Consider the following 19,462-nt stretch of genomic DNA (forward strand, 5'->3'; position numbering starts at 1 on the left):
TGTTTCCATGTGACACCACTGCTCGCTGGCTTTTCCCATTTCATAACTAATAAGTGAAGTGAGCTTGACAGCCTTGGTTTCAGCTTCAGCCTGTTGGTTCCCATGTCACAGATAGGCTCTGTTAGCAGCAAATTCTTGTCAGGAGAAGAGAATTGCAGCTGAAGCTTGAAATGTGCTGGTGTTCAGTGCAAAGCTTTAAATTCTTGACCAAAGTTAGACAAAGCCAGCTGAAATGCACTATCTACTATTTATCTTTTCCTCCTGACCAAAAAAACTGACCATACTTCCTAGAGTGGAAGTATGTGTCTTTGCATCCAAGCTGAGAACTGTTGAGCTCCTCTAAAAAAATAGTATAAATACAGCTTTTTAAATATTCTGGGTTTTAAAATCTGTGCGACTGTCCCTCTCCCTAGATATGTGTAGATTATCTGTATTGAAAGATGAAGGTGTGTATGGACATATCTTTAAAGAAAAAGGAGTGGTTAGTTCTCAAGGTGTGGGAAGCTTATTTAACTGGTAATAAGCAAAAAATGTTAGTTCTCCCCCAGTAGTCATTAATAGCTCCAAGCTCCAGCCTGAGTACAGATGGAGCTTTGATATGATCACACTTTTGCAGAGGGAATGTGCTGTATATCCTGCTGCTAATCCTGGGGTGGAAATCAGCTCCTCCTAACACCTGACACAACTGATCTCAGCTGCAGCATTTGCAGCCTCCTGGGCTGGATTTTGGATTTGGGCATATCCCAGCTGGGGAAGTCAGTGCTGGGCACTTTCTTTGCCTGATGTCCTCCTGTAAAACCTCCCTCAGAGCCACCATTCCCTGCTGCCCTCCCCTCCAGCCCATTTCTCCCTGCTGGGTGGGGGCTGCTCCTCCTCTCTGGGCACAGCAGAGGTTTGTGTTCAGACAATGTTTTCAGTTATGGTTTCCAGCAGGATGAGCTGGAAACATCCCAGCCTGTGAAATCCAGCAGCTTCTGGAGTCAGATGAGGAGCAGGTGCCTGTGGAGCTGGGAGCCCCAGGCCCTCAGGCTACAGCTCTGGGCTTTTCCAGGGAATGCTGCTTCCAGAGCCTTCCTGGCTGCCTGCCCTAAAAACTGGAGTCAAACGTGGATCCTGAGGGTTTTGGCCACTTCATTAACGTTTGGCAATCAAATCTTGTTGTTGAAAAGTTTTCTAGAAGCTGAGTGGAAGACTGGAGGGGGTTTTGGAGGGGTTTTATGGGTAGAAAAATGTATGGTTAAATCTGAAGGGACCCTTAGCCTGACCTCTGGTGTGTAACAGACAATATTGAATTTCCTGCACTTCACTCCCACAGTCTATCCAAGAACTGCCTAACCACAGTGCTTTCCTAGGAAAAAAAAAAAAAAAAAAAAAAGCTCTTAAATGCACTCATTTCAGCATGGTAGAAATGTTTCTTATCCCCGACAGGGAGGAATGGGATTTTCCAGAGGGGTCTGGGACAAGGAACTTCTGACCTAGGCTCTCCATGCCTTCCCCCTGACATCATCCCTCTCCCCAGACAGCACCCTGTGATCTGTTTGTGTCCTCTCCTGGTTGTGCTGGATGTTGGGGAGACATTAAATGAGCTAAAGAGGCAGAGTGGGAAGAGGTTTCCATTTGGGAATAAAGAAGGGGCAGGCACGTAACCCAACTCAGCAGGCACAGGGTTAATCTGACCTTGCCCCATTTTTGGGTGGGAAATTTTCAGCTCAAAACAGGTATTTATTATTCCACAGAGATGTTTGCAATGGCATATGAGCCACCACTGCTGCTCTTTTGCCCAAACCCTGCTGGGCCAGGCACAGAGCAACAAGGTGTCCCTGTCCTGAAGAGGTCTCAGACTCACTGGGTAATTACTTCTCTTTGTCCATTGATTTCCTCTCCCAGATTTAAAGTGAGATGACTAATAAATTATTTTAAGTGACCTCTTAAGATAGATGTGCTGCCAGCAGGCACTGACCTGCCTTGGGTAATGGAAGGCTGGGGGATTCACAGATTTGGAAAGCTTTGCTAAAATGACACAGATTAAGATATTCTGGAGATTATCTTCCGAAAACATGGTGGTCAAGGGCTTAATGACTTAAATTGTGGTCAAATGTCTGCTTGTTATCAGTTGTCTATTGCCAGTTAAACTGCATTAATGAAAGTCTCTTGATAAAAGCTGCCTTATCACCCGGAACTGAGATACCCGGGGTAATGTGCTCCAGCAAGGCTGGAGGAAATTCTCTTTTCAGCAGCAAAGGAGCCGAGGTGTCGCTTTCCTGAACTAGGCTGAGTCAAATGGATGGTCAGGCCCTCAGGAAAGAGGCAATTTCTTTCACCTTTTGTGTAAAGGGCTGCTTATCCATGAGTCAGAAAGGATTCTGGCTGTCTTGCAGGAGTTGAGGGTCCAGGCAAACACACCTTGCTGGCCATTTGCAGTGGCTGGGGCTGGAGGCAGCATCACTCCACCTGAAGGGATGGCACAGCACATCCCTCTGCCATAACCACTTCCTTCCTTGGAGGAAATGGGCTGAAAATGGTATTTAACATTGTTGATGACAATTTCTACAGATTTATTACCTGTTTTTTGTTCACTGTTTGGCTGCCTGCTCCCCTTCCATCTGCCAGCCCTGTAATCCACCTCCTCTTATCTCAGCACAGTTCTCTCCACCTCTCGCTCATTTTCATTTTATTGCCTAGCTAATCTCATCCTCCTGCTTTTCCTGACACCACTCCCTCCTCCCCATCTGTGGAGATTAAATCACTGCTCCTTTTGTCTGGTGCCACTCAACATTCCCCCATCTCACTCAGCCTTTGGGAAGCTTCCAGGCACTTTTGCTGTTGTTGCACACATCCGTTTTCCTGGCACAAAAAGGCCCATCAGCATCTGATGGGAGCGTTCGTGAGTCCTCGTTTCAACCAGTTCTCAGAGATGTCCTGAATCTGAAGTGGAGCCCAGCTCAGCCTGCCCAGTGCAGCACAGCCAGGACCATCAGCAGGATGCTCAGGGCAGCTCTGCAGTGCTGACAGAACACCTGAACATCAGCTGAGAGAATTCTAGACCAAAGGCGTGGGCTAGGAAATCTCCAAGCTCTCAAAATGTGAAGCTTTGGAAATGATTTCTCATTTTGTTGTAGTCAACCATCTTCCCTATTTACAACCTGTCACTGTTCATGGCCTCAACGCTTTTATTTTAATTACTGCTGAGAGCTGCTGAGGGTTTTGGGTCAAGCTTGAGCAGCCTTCCTGTTCAAGGGTGTTTAGTTCATCCTGGTTTGGGGTCACAGCCATGGGTAGGGACACTGGATTTTCATGCCACGTGTTTCTGGCACCCTTCCACCTTCCTGAAGTGCTGGAGACTCTCAGCAGTTCCACCTGTGGGGTTGTGCAAGGCCACTGAAGGCAGTGCTGCTCCTGTGGGCTCAGGACTGGAGCCAGCAGAGCCTTTGACTCCCTAGACTAATTCAAAATGTGCTAGGGGACCACATTCCCTCACAGGACTCCTCACAGCTGCCATCGCTCTTCCTCCCTGCTGCGAGCACCCCAGTGGATTTGCTGCCAGAACAAATCCCAAAGTCTTGGTTCAAATAGGTTGGTCCAAATTTGGAGTGATTCCCGCTCCAAATAGATGGAAGATGGTCCCCTTGGCAAGGACTCCTGCTGCCTGGCCCTAATCATTGAGTTTAGATGTTCATTTTTATGCTGTTTGGGTTGTACCTCTTGCCTTAATCTCAACTTGCAATACCAACCACGGTGCATTTGCTGTATCTCCCCTCGTCACCTTTATCTGCCAGCATGTTTTAAATTAGTTTAAAGACTGTGTGAGCTAAAAAAAAAAAACCAAACCCAAAAAACCCCAGGCAGCTTCAGATGAAAGCCAGCAGCATGCCTTTAAAAATAGAGCAGCAGCCCTTGCGCGAGGTGCCGAGCAAGTGGGAGCACGGGCAGGGAGCTGCAGAGGCTCTGTTTAAACAGAAGGTAAATAAGTGGCTGGGGGAGCTGCAGTTCATCTTGTTCCCTTACGTGCTGCCCAGATAATGCAGCAGATCTTTGGCAGGCTGGTTCTAAAAATGGACACAGCTCTTGGGTTTCACGGGTGGCGCTGGGGCTGCCGGGCTCGGTGCCGCCTCCGTGGGAGCAGCACGCCAGGGAAATGGCATTTGGTGCTCCAAAAGCATCAACAGTGCTCAGCTCTCGCCACTGCTGTTTTAGGAGGAAGACTTTTGCAGTGAAAAATTTGTGGCTTTATACCGTGGTGCCTAAGGCAAAAGTTGCTGCCTGTAAATCCCTGGGGTCAGGCAGTGTTTTGTTAAAATTCCCTTTCCTGACCTGGGAAAACAGCAATCATCTGACAGTGACAGCAGCACTTAATTAGTAATTCAGGATTAAAGTGGGCTGTCCAGTGAGTAACTTCACAGGAGCAGAGTTTAGGATTGAAGCTAGTTTAATATAACAATTGTCTTGAAAGCCTCCTTGGCATTTTAATGGTGTTTTTCTTTGGTCTAAATATATATGAGAAGTTGAGAGGATGTTTAAATCTGAGCAGGGTATAAAAGGGACCAAGAGAAAGACTGAAAGGTCTTGTCCAAGCTCCACCCAGTGGCGTGAGCCATGGCTTTCCTAGCACAGGGCATCATCCCAGGGAGCTGCACCAGTCACCATTCTCTCACTGCTCCAGGATGAGCATTAATATCTTTACCTTCCTCGTCACCCTCCTCTCTCCTGCCTAGCTGAGCTCAGCTCAGCTGTGCAAAGGACCAGGATTTGTTACCCTTCAGTGGCTGCAGCTATGGCCAACCAGCCCTTCCCTGCTCCCAAGGAGGCTGTGTTTGGTTTGAGCATATGTTGCTCACTGGAATGGAGAATTCTCCATTTTTTTCTAAATGAGTTTTCTCAGGCTGTCCCCATTCAACAAATTCAGGAGAGAAAGGGCAGCAGCGCCCCTTGGCCAGACCATGGCAAACCCTTCTGTTCTCCTGCAGGAGAAGGCAGAGTGCAGCCTCCCCATGGCAATAGAGTGATCCTCTGTTGGGTGAATTGTTGCTTACAAGGTTAATTAGCTGTAGAAAATGAGCTAGAATACTTGGGAGTAATGAATCATAATGAGTCATTATATTTGAGGAGTGACAAATTAAATTCATGCATGTTTTGGACTACTTGTTTTAGTCAGAATGGAAAATAGTGCTATGCTTTCTCCTGCTGTTCTGCTATCATGTCAAGATGTCAGGAGATAAATCAATATGGCCAGAACTTGTAAAGTCTGGCAGTGCTTGATTGCATGATGTTTAATCTCTCTCCTGGGTCCTTGAGCTAGGAGCAGGAGCTCCTCTGGAATCAATACTTTTGCTTCCACCTTCAACAAGAGGGATTTTGAGCTGTTATTGAGAAAAGTAAACTTCTCCTCAGCTTAAAGAGAAAAAAAAAATTGTGATGTCCTAATGCCATGAGGGGTAGTGTCCTCTGGCAGCTCTGACTGAGGTGTGGCACCCTCATCTAGAGAAGTACATTAAATTATAGCTCCACCTCCCACACCAGGGTGAGTTGAGGGACCTCTTGCAAGCAAGATTCATGAGATCCTTCAGCTCCTGTTGCCCCCAAAAGAATCTCTGGAGTTTTTTCTTTGGAATTAGACCAAGTAACATAGCCAGCCAAGGGGCAGACAGACACTGTAACCCCTGAAATACATGGAAAGTAAAGATAAGCAAGCTGCTCCTACCTGGAATATAGCTTCTGGAATCTCAGTGTAAGATGAAGGACACTGTGAAAAAGAGGATCTTGATGAGAAGAATTAATTCTTAGTCCCCTTCAAGCATTATAATATGTCTCTGAGTGAGCTGAAGCCTGGCACAAGCTGCTGTGCTTGATTTGGGTTTTTTTTTTGGTGTGTACCAAGGTTCAGCTGGTTCAGGGCTGGAGGAGCTGTGAGCAGTGGGAGGATCTGAATTCACATCCATCCTTTTAAATATATCAGTGGTTCCAGGAGGGCAAGTGGGACTGCTGCTGATTCAGTTCTTTGCTGGATTGATGCCTCTGGAAGTGTTTGGAGAGATTTAACAAATCTTTCTCTCTGTTGAAGGTTCCCATGGTGTTAGCTGTTTGTCACCACTGGGAGAAAACATCTTTCACACCATCTCAGAACAAAGAGCACTTTGGGGTTCAAAGACAGAAGGTACCAACTGGCACTTAGTTTTGTTACTAATTATATGTCAAAACCTAATATAAGTTAGGCCCACATTAGTGCATTTCTCCAGATGTTTTCACAGTTGCCTTGCCTGCAGCCCTGTGGGTTATGTTCTGAGTTTTTAAGCACTCATTTGGGTCCTTCTCCCTCCACTGATGAGGTTGGTCCTGGCATGGCCAGGTGCAAACTCCCACTTACTCAGTGCTATAAGGCATCACTGACACAAAGTGCAATATTCTCCTTGGGGTGCAGAGCTCTTTCAGGAGGCAGCCAGTGGGGTGACTGCTTACAGACCTGACCCTGTGCTTGGAGATGTGGATTCATGTACAATATCTTCTGTCAAAGCAGCTATTCTTGCTCCTGCCAGGCTGCTCTGAAGACCCATACAATGATGTCAATTGTAAGCCACAAGCTGGCTCTTATCTTCAAATTGTTTTTCTCTGACAATTTTAAGAAGAGCTCAGCATGTTCTCAGTAGGAGCTGATAGATGCTAAGCACTTCTGAAATCCTGCCAACTTCATTTAGGTTCCTAAACAGGAACTGAGTGCTTTTGAACATATGATCCTACGGGTGCATTTCATAATTCTACAGCTCTGTCCAGATAATTTCTTTCCTCTCTCCCTGTCCCCAGAATTCTCCTGGCAGCAGCAACAACACCAGGAGCACCAGGCTAGTCAAGGCTTGAGTGATGTCTCAGTTAAGATGTCAGCTCAAGCCACACTGAGCAGAATGAAGTGACAGCAGTTAAAAGGTGCCTGTCTGCATCCTGTGTGCAGTGAGGTCCCCATCACCACTACCAGCAGGACAGATATATTTGAGATAGCTGTAATGGATTTTATGTATGTACATGGAAACAATAATCTAGTGCAAATTCTGTCTTGTTTCTCTGAGTATTTCATTCCATGTTTCAGGCCACGTACACTGTACTTGACAATGCTCTGCCTCTCGATTTCAGGATTCAGATTTTCTCCTAAGGAGATTCTTGGGGCAGATGTAATGAATATTTTGCAGCGTTCGTGGGGCAGAGGAGGAGGGCAGACAGGCCTTTATCTGAAGCTTTTCCAGCAGAGTTAGTGCACGGACAGCATCTGTTTTGGCACTGCGAGGCTGTCATCCTCTCCAGCAGACTTGGCAGCGAGCGGAAGGACCGCAAGTCAAAAAAATCTGGGGGGGCCCGAGCGCTGTGGACAAAAGCATGGCAGAGAATTCAAACATGAGCAAGCAGAGCGATGCTGGAGGGCTGCCGGGGGGCGATCAGCGCTGCAGAAGGCTCAGCATCCCCACTGACCCTGCAGCATCAGGGGCAGCCCCGGCCGGGGCCGGGAACGCGCGGAGCTCCCGCGGAGATCCCGCAGAGATCCCGCACCGCCCCGCACCGCCCGGGACCTTCCTTGGCTCCGCAGGTGCCCGCAGCAGTCTCAGCCTTTTGTTCGCTCGCTTGTCCCGGCCAGATGTAACGTCAACAGGAGCGGAGCCAGAAAAAGTTCCTGCATTCATTCTGCTGAGGATTGAGGTCTCACTGAGAAAATGTGGACGCTGTACCTCAAAAGCAATGAGAGGGTCAAAGCGCTCCTGGGGACTGAGAAAATAAATGAGCACATCCTTCGTGGCAGGGAAGAATCATACATCTGCATTCACAGTCTGGATGACAGACAGTGATTTTGCTTATCTGCATCCTAAATTTATCAGGTCTGCTACTTTGAATTCCAGTTATTTCCGAAGTGGGGCGGTGGGCATGAGCCCTCTTGAGGCTGCACGGGCCGCCTGCCAGCGCTGCTGAGCCACCGGGGGCAGCGGGAGGGACACTGACCAAAACACATCCAGGCAAGCTTCATCGCCACTGGCTTATGCTCCTCAGTATCGGCTAAAGAAGAAAATGTACTAATGTACTAAAAGCCAGCTGTGGCCGTGATCCAGCTGTTGCCAGCTGTGCGCTGGGGTGGGGTTTGTGTGTTTTTCTCACGTTTGTCGTTGTGGGGTTTGGGTGGTTTTATTCCGCTGGTTTTGGTTTCTTTGGGAATGGACCCAGTGGGACTAAGCATGTGTCTGTGGTCGCATTCACTTGTTTTGTTTTGTTTTCTTTAAAGTTTCCTTCCCCCGCCGCTTCAGATTTCTAGGTAAATAAATCCAAGTGCGGAATGAATTAAAAATAAAGCTGGATGGAAGGCCTGGCTGATGGGAACACATGCTTTTTTAGTTGAGGTGGGAGAAGAGCACACTCATTCAAGCCCTCATCCTAGGGCAGGGAATTCCCTGGCTTTTGTCTAAATATGGCATGCGAGAGCAGAGCACAGGCAGTGCAATGCTTCACTGAGTATTGTTTAAAAGGGAGCTTGGCACCGGCCAGCAAGTAGGATTCTTGTGAAAACATGGCACAAGGAGTTGTTTGACAGATTCTGACATAGCAAAGTCTTTACAAGAGGCAAAAAAAAAAAAAAAAAAAAAAAAAAAAAAAAGAAAAGAAAAAGAAGAACGAAAAGGAAAAGAGAGAAACTGCAGAATGCATGAAGCCAAAAGCATATTGTCTGCCTAGGAAGATTGCAGAATAAAAGGTGCTTAGCACTAAGTCATACCCTGCATGCTCTGTGGGCCTGATCCTATCAGTGATCCACAGCACTGAGTAAAAAATCCACTCCCAAATGATTGCCTCTCTCATCCAGGACAGGATATGAAGGACAGTGAGAGCTGGGGAAGAGGCTGCCATGGCTTGAACCCACTGGCCAGAGTCTCTATCCAGACTTGCCAGGCTGGATGGATCCACCCGGTGTTCCACCCTGCAGGCAGTGGCCTTTCACCAGCAGATCTTTGGATGCAGCACTCAGGCCCAAGCAATCCTGTGGCCTGTGTAGGTGTCTGTCTCCTTTTTGCAAAGCTTATGCTGACTTGTGGCTTTGAATCCCTGTTGCAGCTGTGGTCCCTGCCTGGAGGAAATCCTTCTCCCCCTGCCTCTGCTGCATCTGGAGACATTGTGAGGAGCACAAAGGTCTTTGGACATCTCAGCAATGGAGAATTTTGTCTCCAAAATTCCTGATCTATTTTTGAAATATGGCCATGATGTGAGTGTGATTTGAGGGAGGGAGAACTTATCCAGAACTCAGCACTTCTGGAGGTCTCAGATGAGGACATGTCCTCGATGATTTTACTACAGACAACAGCTCTGGATGGTCTGTGCAGCTCATACAGAGGAGGACTTGGCTCAGCCTTCCCTAAATTTGCCTTGAATGCAACATCCATGCTTGATCATAGCTGGAGCTTCCTCTCATCAAAGGTAAGTCGCTCTGGCTGGTTGTTTGGATGGTGTCTTGCAATGTAAACTGGAATGATAGGAGTAGTCTGTAATTAGCACATACCCTCAGGCAGCTTTGTTGTTCCTGAAATGCAAGGCCTAAATTGTTCTGCTGCCATGGGATTGGTTTGGTGTGTGCTTCAACTGCTCTGCATTTGTACTTGTGTTAGTGAAAGCTGTTCCCTAAGAGTGGTCTGGTGTGGATCAGAAACCAGGAGTCCAGATCCACTCCTGTGGGCACCTTCCTGTGAAACCAAAGGTTAATCCATCACATGTGTTGCCTGTGGGATGCACTCCACAGCAGAGCAACAAAGCCCAGGAGTTTCTGTGTCATCTTAGCAAAGCTCAGGGCAAAGCAAAAGCATGGGAGCACTCCCCCACCCCTTTTTGAGCATTTCAGCTGATGTTATTAATTGTAGTGGAGCTGCTGCAAAATATTTCAGAAAGCAAATATTTGGTGTCCCCATCCAGCAGAAAATAAGCAGAAGAACCAACCTCCTGCCACTCACTTGGTCACCTCAACAAAGCCAGGCTGGGGCTGAGAATCAATAGCAACAACCCCGAGCCTTTGTGGTGCTCTCTCTCTGAACAAGAGCTGTGCTGGGAGAGCAAACAGCACCTGGAGGAGCTGGGCATGGGCTGCAAGGGGGCAGGGGTGGTGGCAGAGGCTGTTGGTGCTCTGGGTGGGGCTCTGGCACGGGCAGGACGGGGAAGATGCCCCTGGTGAGTGGGTGCCCAGGATGGGCAGCAGCTCCTCTGTGCCTGCCAGGAGCAAAGCCCTGGAGTGGAACTGCCCCAGCCCCTCCTGCTCTGGGCTGGGGTCACACCACAGCACAAATGGCACTGGGAAATTCTGTCTGGCAGAGGCAGCACATCCACCACCACTCACACCTCTGCCCAAGCTGGATTCCCAAAGGAAACCAGGGAATTCCTTAAGGAAACCAGGGAATTTTGCCCTCACTGGGAAGCAGGATGATGACACGTTAACCACTCTGGCTGGGTCCAAATACCCAGTGCCCAAGTGATCTGTCTTTGGGCCCTGTTTTTTTTTTTTTCTTTAACTTATTTTTTGTTGTTGTTTTTTTTAGCCTTCTAAAAACAAACTTCAGATTTGTCAGCTGGAAGTGATCTCATCGCATTGCAGATTTGCTTTCCTGGGAAACTAAACTCTTCTGTTGTAATGATGGGAAAGTCGCACCTTCCCTTCCTTAATATTCCTTTAACCAAGGTTCTATTGAAATTAGCTTGGCAGGGCAACAGCTCAGAAACACAGACACAAAAGAAAACCCTTTGTTACTATTAGGTTTCTTATTCTATTTATTTTCTTACCCATCTCATGATTTTGGGGAGATGGGAAGTGATTTTTGAATCTGCATTGGCACATACCCAAATCTATAGAGAAGGATACATTTTACTAATACAGGAGTCTGTTTGTCCCACTGCCAGCAAAAAAAATAGAGGCAAACCCCAATAATTAATCATTGTCTTTAGTAGCTTTCTTTGAGCTGCAACACTGTCTGCTCACTTCTACTCTTTTTTCTGCCTCTTACAAATTCTTTGCACAAGTGGAAGCCCAGCTCAGCAAACCCAGTGCAGTATCACTGTACTCAAGAGAGGATGGGCTTGGCTCCTCTTCAAAGGGATCTTTTATCGAGTGCTCAGTGTGATGTGACAAAGCAGGGAAGTGTGCCATGGATGTGGTGCTTCCAAATCCCCTCCTTCTACCTTGATTAAACTCGAGGGCAATTACCCTTGCCAGGGTTATGAGGGCTGCCAATGTGCATCTTGTTTACAGCTGTGCTCATTTTTTTACCTTGTTTTCCCATTTTCCACTAGGACAAAACTCTTCTGCTTTATGCTTTGGATAAAATCCATTTTAAATAACAAGTTTCTCATGTTTTGCCACAGGAGCTGTGGGATTCAGAACTTTGTGTTTCAGGCTGGCACAGTTGCTGTCACGTGCAAAGTGATGCCCAAGCCCCTGAAGACCTGCAAGGTCTCACTGTCAGTGCAGGGAAGCTTTGGATGGGGCCAGTAGAAAATAAAAAGATTTATTATGGGACTATTTTATTGTTCTAGGAACAAGAATTTACTGTCTGGTGTGAGTGGGCTTTAGACTCTGCTGTAAATTCCAGATGAAAATTTCACAGCATTTGCCATTCCATTTTGCCCTGTTTTATTTTTTTGTGTTTTGTTTTCATTTCTAGATTCTGCTTCATTCTGAATTCTGAGAAATTTAGAGAGTCTTATTTTCAAAAACAAACAACCACACCTCATTTTGGCAAAAAAATACTTGGGTAAACATTTTTATTTTACCAATTTCCCAATTACCTATAGCAGTCACTTTAAAAAAATGTCTGCAGCTAACTAATTTTACTTGAAAATACTCTGTTTCTTTTTTTTCTCTCTGTTTTTTTTTTTTTTTCTTCACAAGAAGCAGACCAGATTTCAGAGCAACTTTAACAGGAAAAATGCACATCAGCACCCTGAGATATTTCCATGTTTGGCTTTGAATCTGTCAGTTTTACATGGAGAAAAAAAAAATATATTGTGAATTTTCTAGTTCAGAGACTTCGTAGCTTGGTGGTTTGGGCGGAATGCACTGAGGACAGGAGCTTTTCTCCCTGGTCATTCCTGCCTCCACCCTGTTTCACCCCTCACTCTGTGCCCTGGCAGCCTGCTGGCTTCCTCCTCCTCTCTCTGAATAATCTTCTTCCCTCTTTTTTTGTGACTGAAATGACATTAAAGCCTGGTTCAGCTGGTTGTGAAGTTCTGGACTTCCTTTGCCAGGACTCCCTGGCTGCCTCTGAAGCCATCAGGCAGTGGTGGGACAGCAGACCCAGCTCTGCTGCACTTGGCTGTTCTTCCTCCTTCTTCTTCCTCGCCTCCATGTTCTTGGTGATGTTGGCACTCACAGATTGGTTTAGAGTAGAAAAGCACTTTGTAACATAGGTAGTAGGTATTGGGGGAAACTATAAACATGTAATACGTAATATATCATATAAAAGATAGCAGCAGCAGACAGAGAGGATGTCAGGGTGTGTGTGTGCCTCTGCCCAGGCCGCTGACCAAGCAGCCACAGCCCAAGAAGACAATCTTTTAGATAACTCACAATAAACTGCCTTGAGGCTGAACAGCAAGAGCTTGCACAGTTTTTCTTTGGAATCACGGGTTGGAAGAAAAATTTCACCACCACATGGGACCCCAGAGCAAGGCTGGGGTTCCCACAAATGGCGTCCCTGGGTGGGCATCAACAAAAAGAACAAAAAAGAAACATCAAACAACCTCCGACCTCTGTGCTGCGACCCCGGGAGCAGCGTGGGATCCCCCTTGGCACCTTCCTGGCAGGGCTGGCCCTGCAGGCAGAGCCAGGCCGAGGTCCCACAGGCTGCTCCCATTCCTGCAGCAGCCCACTGCTCTCTGCTGTGCTGGAATATCAACCGGAGCCTTGGCTCACTCGGCTCAGGCTGTGAGGGGTGGCTGGTAATCCCTCTATTCAGAGTGTTTCCAGGAGCAGGAGGAGAAGCACACGGCATCTGCTCACCTCGGCTCCCAGGAGGGGTGGGGGAGTGTCCCAGCAGCTGCTGGGGTGATCCTTGTCCTTCTGTCCTTCCACAGCCACGTCCGAAGGTGTGCTCACCCCTGGGCATCACCCCACGAGCAGGTGGTGTCCCTTCCTCCTCTCTGCAGCCAACAGCATGGACAAGGGCAGGGCAGAGGGATGGGAGGAGGGACTGCATCCTCTGCTGGTTCTCCTTCAACTGGATCAGCTCCACAGCAAGGCTGGGAGCACCTCAAAGGCTCAGTCTCTCCCTTCATGGTCACAGTGGGGCTTTTGGGGCCTTGGGTGTTTGGGAGTTTGTTGGATTAAGGACTCACGTTTGAGCAAAGCAGGTGAGATCTGGATGCAGCTTTGGGCTCAAAGCACACGGGATATCTGCAGCAGTAGAGCAGGGAGAGCAGGCTGAGCGCTGAGCTCCTGGATCCTGCACCTCCCCCTGTCTGCCCTTGTCACCAAATCTCCAGCACATCCATCCTCGATGTCCTGCCATCGCTCGTTGCCTGGCCCTCACGCTGACCCGGCTGCAGCCCACAGGAACCCTGGCATAACTGGCACCTCGTCTTCTCCCTTCCCCTGTTCCCTCCCGTGTCCCCTCCTGCCCACCCTGCTCTCGCTGCCTCGCCTGCTCTGGGCACCATCTGCTGAGTTTGGGGCTGTCTCGTCTCACCAACTGTCGCTTGTCCTGGCTCTGGGGGAAATGTGCTCACGGTTTGCATCAAAGGACCCCCCAACCCCTCTCTTTGTGGACCAGCCGGGCTGTCGGAGAGGAGCCAAGCAGTTGGCACTCAGTAAGCAGCGAGCATTAATAAAAGCATTACAGTGAGGTTAGAGCCTCATTAAAGTACTGCTAACGAACCGTCTGCCTTCCAGAAGTATGAAATTTTATCTAACACTTCCTCCTTCTAATTTTATGTATATTTAAATCTTTCTGGGCAGGCAATATTCATTTCTCCAGGCTCCTACAGCACAAACAAAGCCCATTTCAGAGGAGCTGCTCCGGAGGTGCCTTTGGGTGCTGTCTCCATCCCTGCAGCCTCGGCAGACACGGTGCAGAACCTCGGCGTGGGCGCAGCAGCATCCCGGAGCTCACAGGACATGAACCCCATCACCCCCGGGTGCCCAGCAGCACTGCGGGCTGTGGGATGAAGCTCCGGACACACTCCCAGCCCCGCCGCTGCTGCTGGCAGCCTTTGCCAGGTGTGTTTTTTGGGATGGAGATCCCACAGCCCCGAGGTGCCGGAGCAGCACCCGAGCTCTGCTGGGACCAGCAGGGTTTGTAGAGGTGGGGTTCGCTCTGGGCTCCCCAGCAGCCTCGGGGCTGGCTGCAGGTGGTGCGGCAGACAGCCGGCAGCCCATTGTAAAGCAAATGAATTCTCCCCGTGCTCTCGGGGAGGCTTGGCAGCGGCAGGGAGGGAAGCAGCTGCTCCGGGACTCACAACCCCTTTTGATTCCATTTGTCTGATTTTAGCAGCATGGCAGGGACGCTGAGGCTGCCGTGGCTGAGCTCACAGCTTCTCCTCCTGGACATCCTCCTCTCACCTCAGACGGGTTTTTATCCTCCTGCTCCCTTTGGAGCAAACCCAGTGGTTTCACTTCAAAGGACAGTGCTCGATGGGTGAATCCACCTTTTTTACCTAACAGGTTAAACACGGTGTTTTTGACAAGAAATTCCATTTTCTTGGATGGAAACAACCAGTCCAAATAGCTTCTGCTGGGTTTAGCAGCCTGTTTGGAGGGTCTGCCCTGGGGAGAGGGGTGTCGTGAGAGTAAACTCGGTGTTCAGCTGGTGGTTTGTGGTGCAGAGACTCAGAGCTCGATGCAGCTGCAGCTCTGTGCTGAGGATGCTCCCCCACTGCTTCCCGAATTTTGTGGGGCTGCACTGGCAGCCTGGGGTGTCCTGCCTGGGGCTGGCAGTGTCTCAGTGGGGACAGCACACTGGGGGAGTTCATGACTCACTGCAAAATCTCCTCTCTGTTTCGGGCACTACAACACTGATTTTCCTCTTGCAAAGGCCCCAGCTCTGCAGACAGGCACGACCCTCACTGCAGGGAAATCAGCAGGATGTCTTGGGGCAAAGGTAAAACTAAAGTACATCAGTAAATGTTAGCAGGATCAGGACCTTATTCAGGCATAAAGCAGGTAGCTCCAGCCAACAATAGAATTACCTAAGTATAAAATCCCATGTAAGCCAGTAAGATCAGCTCCAAACCTGCTATGAATTTGCTTTTTGTTTCCATGCCAAGAATATATCACTTCTAACTGCTGCAATCAGGGCTGGCCCTTTCAGGTTTTTTTAAGTGCTTCTGAGCACGTTTATTTCCCATCCCCAGCAGATCCACACGGAGCCTGGCCCTCCTTCCCTGGGGCATGTCCCAGCCTGCTTCACCCACAATAAATTCTCCCTATCAGGAAATATTTTTTTTATTTCCTGGCTGTTTTGTTACTGCATTCGGTAAACAAAGGGACAGCAGTGACGATCCAAACCCATTCTTTTTTATTTGCCTGGGAACAGAGTCAACTATTTGTTGGTGTTTTGTTGGTGGTTTTGCTCTCTTTTTAGCCAGTGGCTGTTGAAGCAGCCGCTGGTACCTGTGGGGAGCACGGGCTGGAGCTGCAGGAGTTGTCACCTGCTCGGGGAGGGGACAGTGAGGAGGACAAGGAGCTGCTGGGGGAAGGTCAAACCAAAGGTCCAGAGCACAGCAGTCCTTTCTGCCTCTCCCAAACCCTATGAGAACAGCCTGCAGCAGTTTCCTGGTGGCTGTACGTGCCTCGGTTTCCCCAGTTCTCAGTGCACTGTTCCAAGGTGGTGCCCCAAGATGAGAGGTCTGGTGGTGCCTACACCTGGATGAGAGCAGCTCTTGGGGATGATCTTCACAAAACACGTGGGAGAAGGAAGGCAGGGAGGGATGGGGGTGGGAGAAGGAAGCTGGAGGCTCTTTTAGCCTGAGGGCAAACTTCTCCTGGCCTCTCCATCTCTGGGGCCTGTGCAGCAGCTCAGGCAGCTCCAGGCTGATCTCTTCTTAGCAGACACCAAGAGAAGCATCCTGGCTCCCACTGCCACCCCACCTGTCCCTCCAGCCCACAACAAGGCTCTCCAAAAACCCATTCCACTGGGACACAGCAGCCCCTGGGACAGCACAGCCAGGACCAGGGATGTATTTTCCATGCTTTGGGCACTGGTGTGGGCTGGGGACACCCTGGTGCCACCAGAGCCGTTTGTCACCCCAGGCCACTCTGGAACAGGGTGCGGGGAGCTGCTCTGCTGCCTCTGCCAGGCATCACTCCTGTGCTGCACACCAAACCCTGCAGAGGAGCATCCCCGGGAGCCATATGGTGTCTCTGAGGCTTTGGTGGAGTGGAACAAAACCCAGAGCAGCCCAGCAGGTTGGCCTGTGAGCCATGGGGAGCCCAAGGGACCTGTCCTGCCCTGCTCGGGGCTGCCAGGAGTGTGCTGGTGTCTCCTGCCTGGTGGAGCTGCTGAGACTGGGGGGTTTGCAAGTAAAGGAGGATGGTTTTGTGGTCAAGTGATGCACGTGGAGGGAGCAGCATCCCAGAGCAGCATCCCAAACAGCAATCAGACAGCAGGCGGGCCCGGGGAGCTTGGGGACATGTGGTGGTTGAGCCTGTGCCAGGAAAGCCACAACTCAAACCTGTTCCCAGGGCTGAGGGCAGCACAGCCACACCACCATGGATTGCTGGAGATGCCTGCCCTGAGCTCTGCTCCTTCTGGGGGGATCAGCAGTGCTGCAGCACACAGGAGGAGGGCTACACGTGGCTCTAGCCTGATAGAGTCCACCCAAACAAGTCCCAAACCCACACAGGCCAGGAAAATTACTCAGGGGAATTTCTCTGGGATTTTACCATGCACTTCACTTTGTGATGCCCTGAGTTTGCTGTGGAAAGACACAGCCCAGGTTGGTTGAATCTCCAAACTTATATTAAGCATTTGCTGCCTGGTTTCCAGGAGCTGTGAGCAGCATTTCCCATGCTGGGAAACAGGCTGGAGAAGGGATGTGTGCCCTCCACCTGGAGCTGTGGGGGCTGCAGTGACTCACTGATATCAGGGGGATGCCCAGAAAGGACCTGTGGATGTTTATGTTGCAAAGGCTTCTGGAAGTTTGCTCTATAATTGCAGTTATGTAAAAAAAAAAAAAAAAAAAGAAAAAATAAAAAAAAAGAGGCAGATTTCAGAGTTTACTCTAAATTAAAACAGGAGGAATGATTGTTTCTGACTGGTCATGGATTCATTTTTTAATTATGTACCCACAATGTGTTGTCATGCAAGAAAAATCTAACCCTTACAAAAACTCATTTCAAAATGAGTAAGTGCAACATTTTTTTAATCATTGTCTAAGAAGGCTGTTGCAGGACTGCTGGGACTTCCCTCTAACCCAGAATGATATTTTGGTATAATTAATGGGGCATTTGGACTCTGATAGCATTTTCTTCCATCCAGTTTCTCAGATCTCCATGAAGGTATGTAAGCTTTCCTCCCCCACTTTCTGCCTCCCAGAAGGAGAATGGGAACTGGAAAATTCACCCAGTTTCTTGGCAGAGAGGCTGAGGTGATGTGGCTCTGCACAAAGCAGGTCTGGCCGTGGACTCTGGCAGCAGTTTTATCTTCTTGCTGGGCTGGAAATCATGACCTCAGCCAATGCAGCAGGTGTTCTCTGGAACATTCTGCAGGGAAATTGGTTTAAATAGCAACAGCATAATTTATCCATCTGAACTAGCAAAGTGTTAATCTGTCTCAGGGGTGAAACAAAAATTCTGTGAAACTTTCAGGGCTTTGCTTGGTTTTTCTGCACCCAAACAAGCTCTCAGAGCTGTGCTTTGTGCTTGTCCATCACTGCCTGGAGAATGCCCAGCACAGAGAGGCCATTTCTGCTGATAACAGGAAAGTCAGAGTTTGGTCCTGCTATCAACAGGTTTTAGCTTGGAGAGAAACCTCCACTAACCAGCTGCTTTGTGGCATTTTTACAGCAAGATAAAAGACACCTGGAATTATTAGTCAGTCACCAAGCAAATGTTTTTATTGGTGAAATGTTCCAGAGGCTGTTTAGGGTCTGGATTGACAAAACTGCCAAAAAATTTACAGCCCTCCCCAGATTCAGGGCTGAGATGGGAGATGGAGATGATGGAGGTGATGGAGATGATGAAGCCACCTCATGCAAGAGCTGCAGGGGTAACCCAGGGCTGAAGTGTGGGGAGAAGCTCATTTGTAATGCAAATTCTGCTTGAGCCTGGCATAGACAGTGAAAAGCTCAAATTATTTTAAGCAGAGGACCAAAGTTCTCTCCATCCCTCTATCATCTTGGATCCTTGAAAAAACAAAACAAACCAGAAACCTCAGTGTGAACCATCTGACAATGATCAGCACTTGGCTTTTCTGGCAAGTGGTGCGCACAGGCGCCTGGAAATAGAACAATTAAGGGGAAAAAAGGGTATTGGAAGCAGCCAGGCTTTATGTTGTCTTGATGACAGCACGAAGTGATCATCCTCCAGCCTTATCTCTGTGAGCCTGCCAGGGAGAGCAGAGCTGCAGGGCTGGGGGGGCACACACAGGAGCTGCCTTGCTGCCTGCTTGCTGAGGGCTGCGGCTCAGCCTGGGCTCCCTGGGCAAGGAGAGCAGCAAGGGGGGCTGCTCTGGATGCAGGAAGCCCTTTCAGGCCCAAAGTTTGAGCTGGGAGGCTGGCCCATGCAGGCAGGCACTCGTGCATGGCAGCGACCTTCCTGCAGCTCCCCGGCCGCCCGCCCGCAGCTTTGCATGAGCAGATGTGCATTTCGTGCTGCTAAGAAAATCCTGTCAGTATTTGGGGCAACAAGGGGACAGAGCTCAGCCTTTCCCACGTGGGCAGTGATGCCATGCTGCCATTTCCATGGGGAGAGCCAAGGCTGTGCCATGTGCTGTGTCAGGCAGTGGTGCTGCCTGTACTCTGCCCACAGGCAGCTGTGGTAAAACCCTGTTTTCCAGACAGGCTGCATCTCTCCAGAGTGGTTTTCCCCTGAGCTGAGCTCTCCCCTGGCCTCAGCATCCTGATGCCTCTGAGAAGGCCCAGAGTTCTGCTGCACTCTGGTACAGAGGGCTGGTTAAAGCTTTTTAAAAGGGGCTTCAGGCAAGCTCTTGATCTGCACCAGAAAGATTCCCACTGGTTCTGCAGCCCTGTGGCAGACTTGGGGGGGGCAGCCTTTGTGCCTCACTGGTTGGGCTTTGCAGGGGGAACGTGTCACACAGGGTCACTTCCAATGATTCCTGCTGGATTCCTCACAGCCCTGTCCCAAACACGTCAGGCTATGAGCTGTGCTGCATCGCTGCTCCCCGAGGCACGTGGGTCCCTGGGGCTTTGCTGGCGTCTCTGAGGGAGGGCAGCGAGGCCGTGGAGGCTGGGGAAAACCCTTAACAAACCCAAACAAGCCCCCCAAAAGCCCATCCAGCCTGCAGAGTGGAGT

This window comes from Lonchura striata, chromosome 20 (assembly GCF_050655825.1).
Source record: "Lonchura striata isolate lonStrDom1 chromosome 20, ASM5065582v1, whole genome shotgun sequence".
In the NCBI taxonomy this organism is placed as follows: Eukaryota; Metazoa; Chordata; class Aves; order Passeriformes; family Estrildidae; genus Lonchura; species Lonchura striata.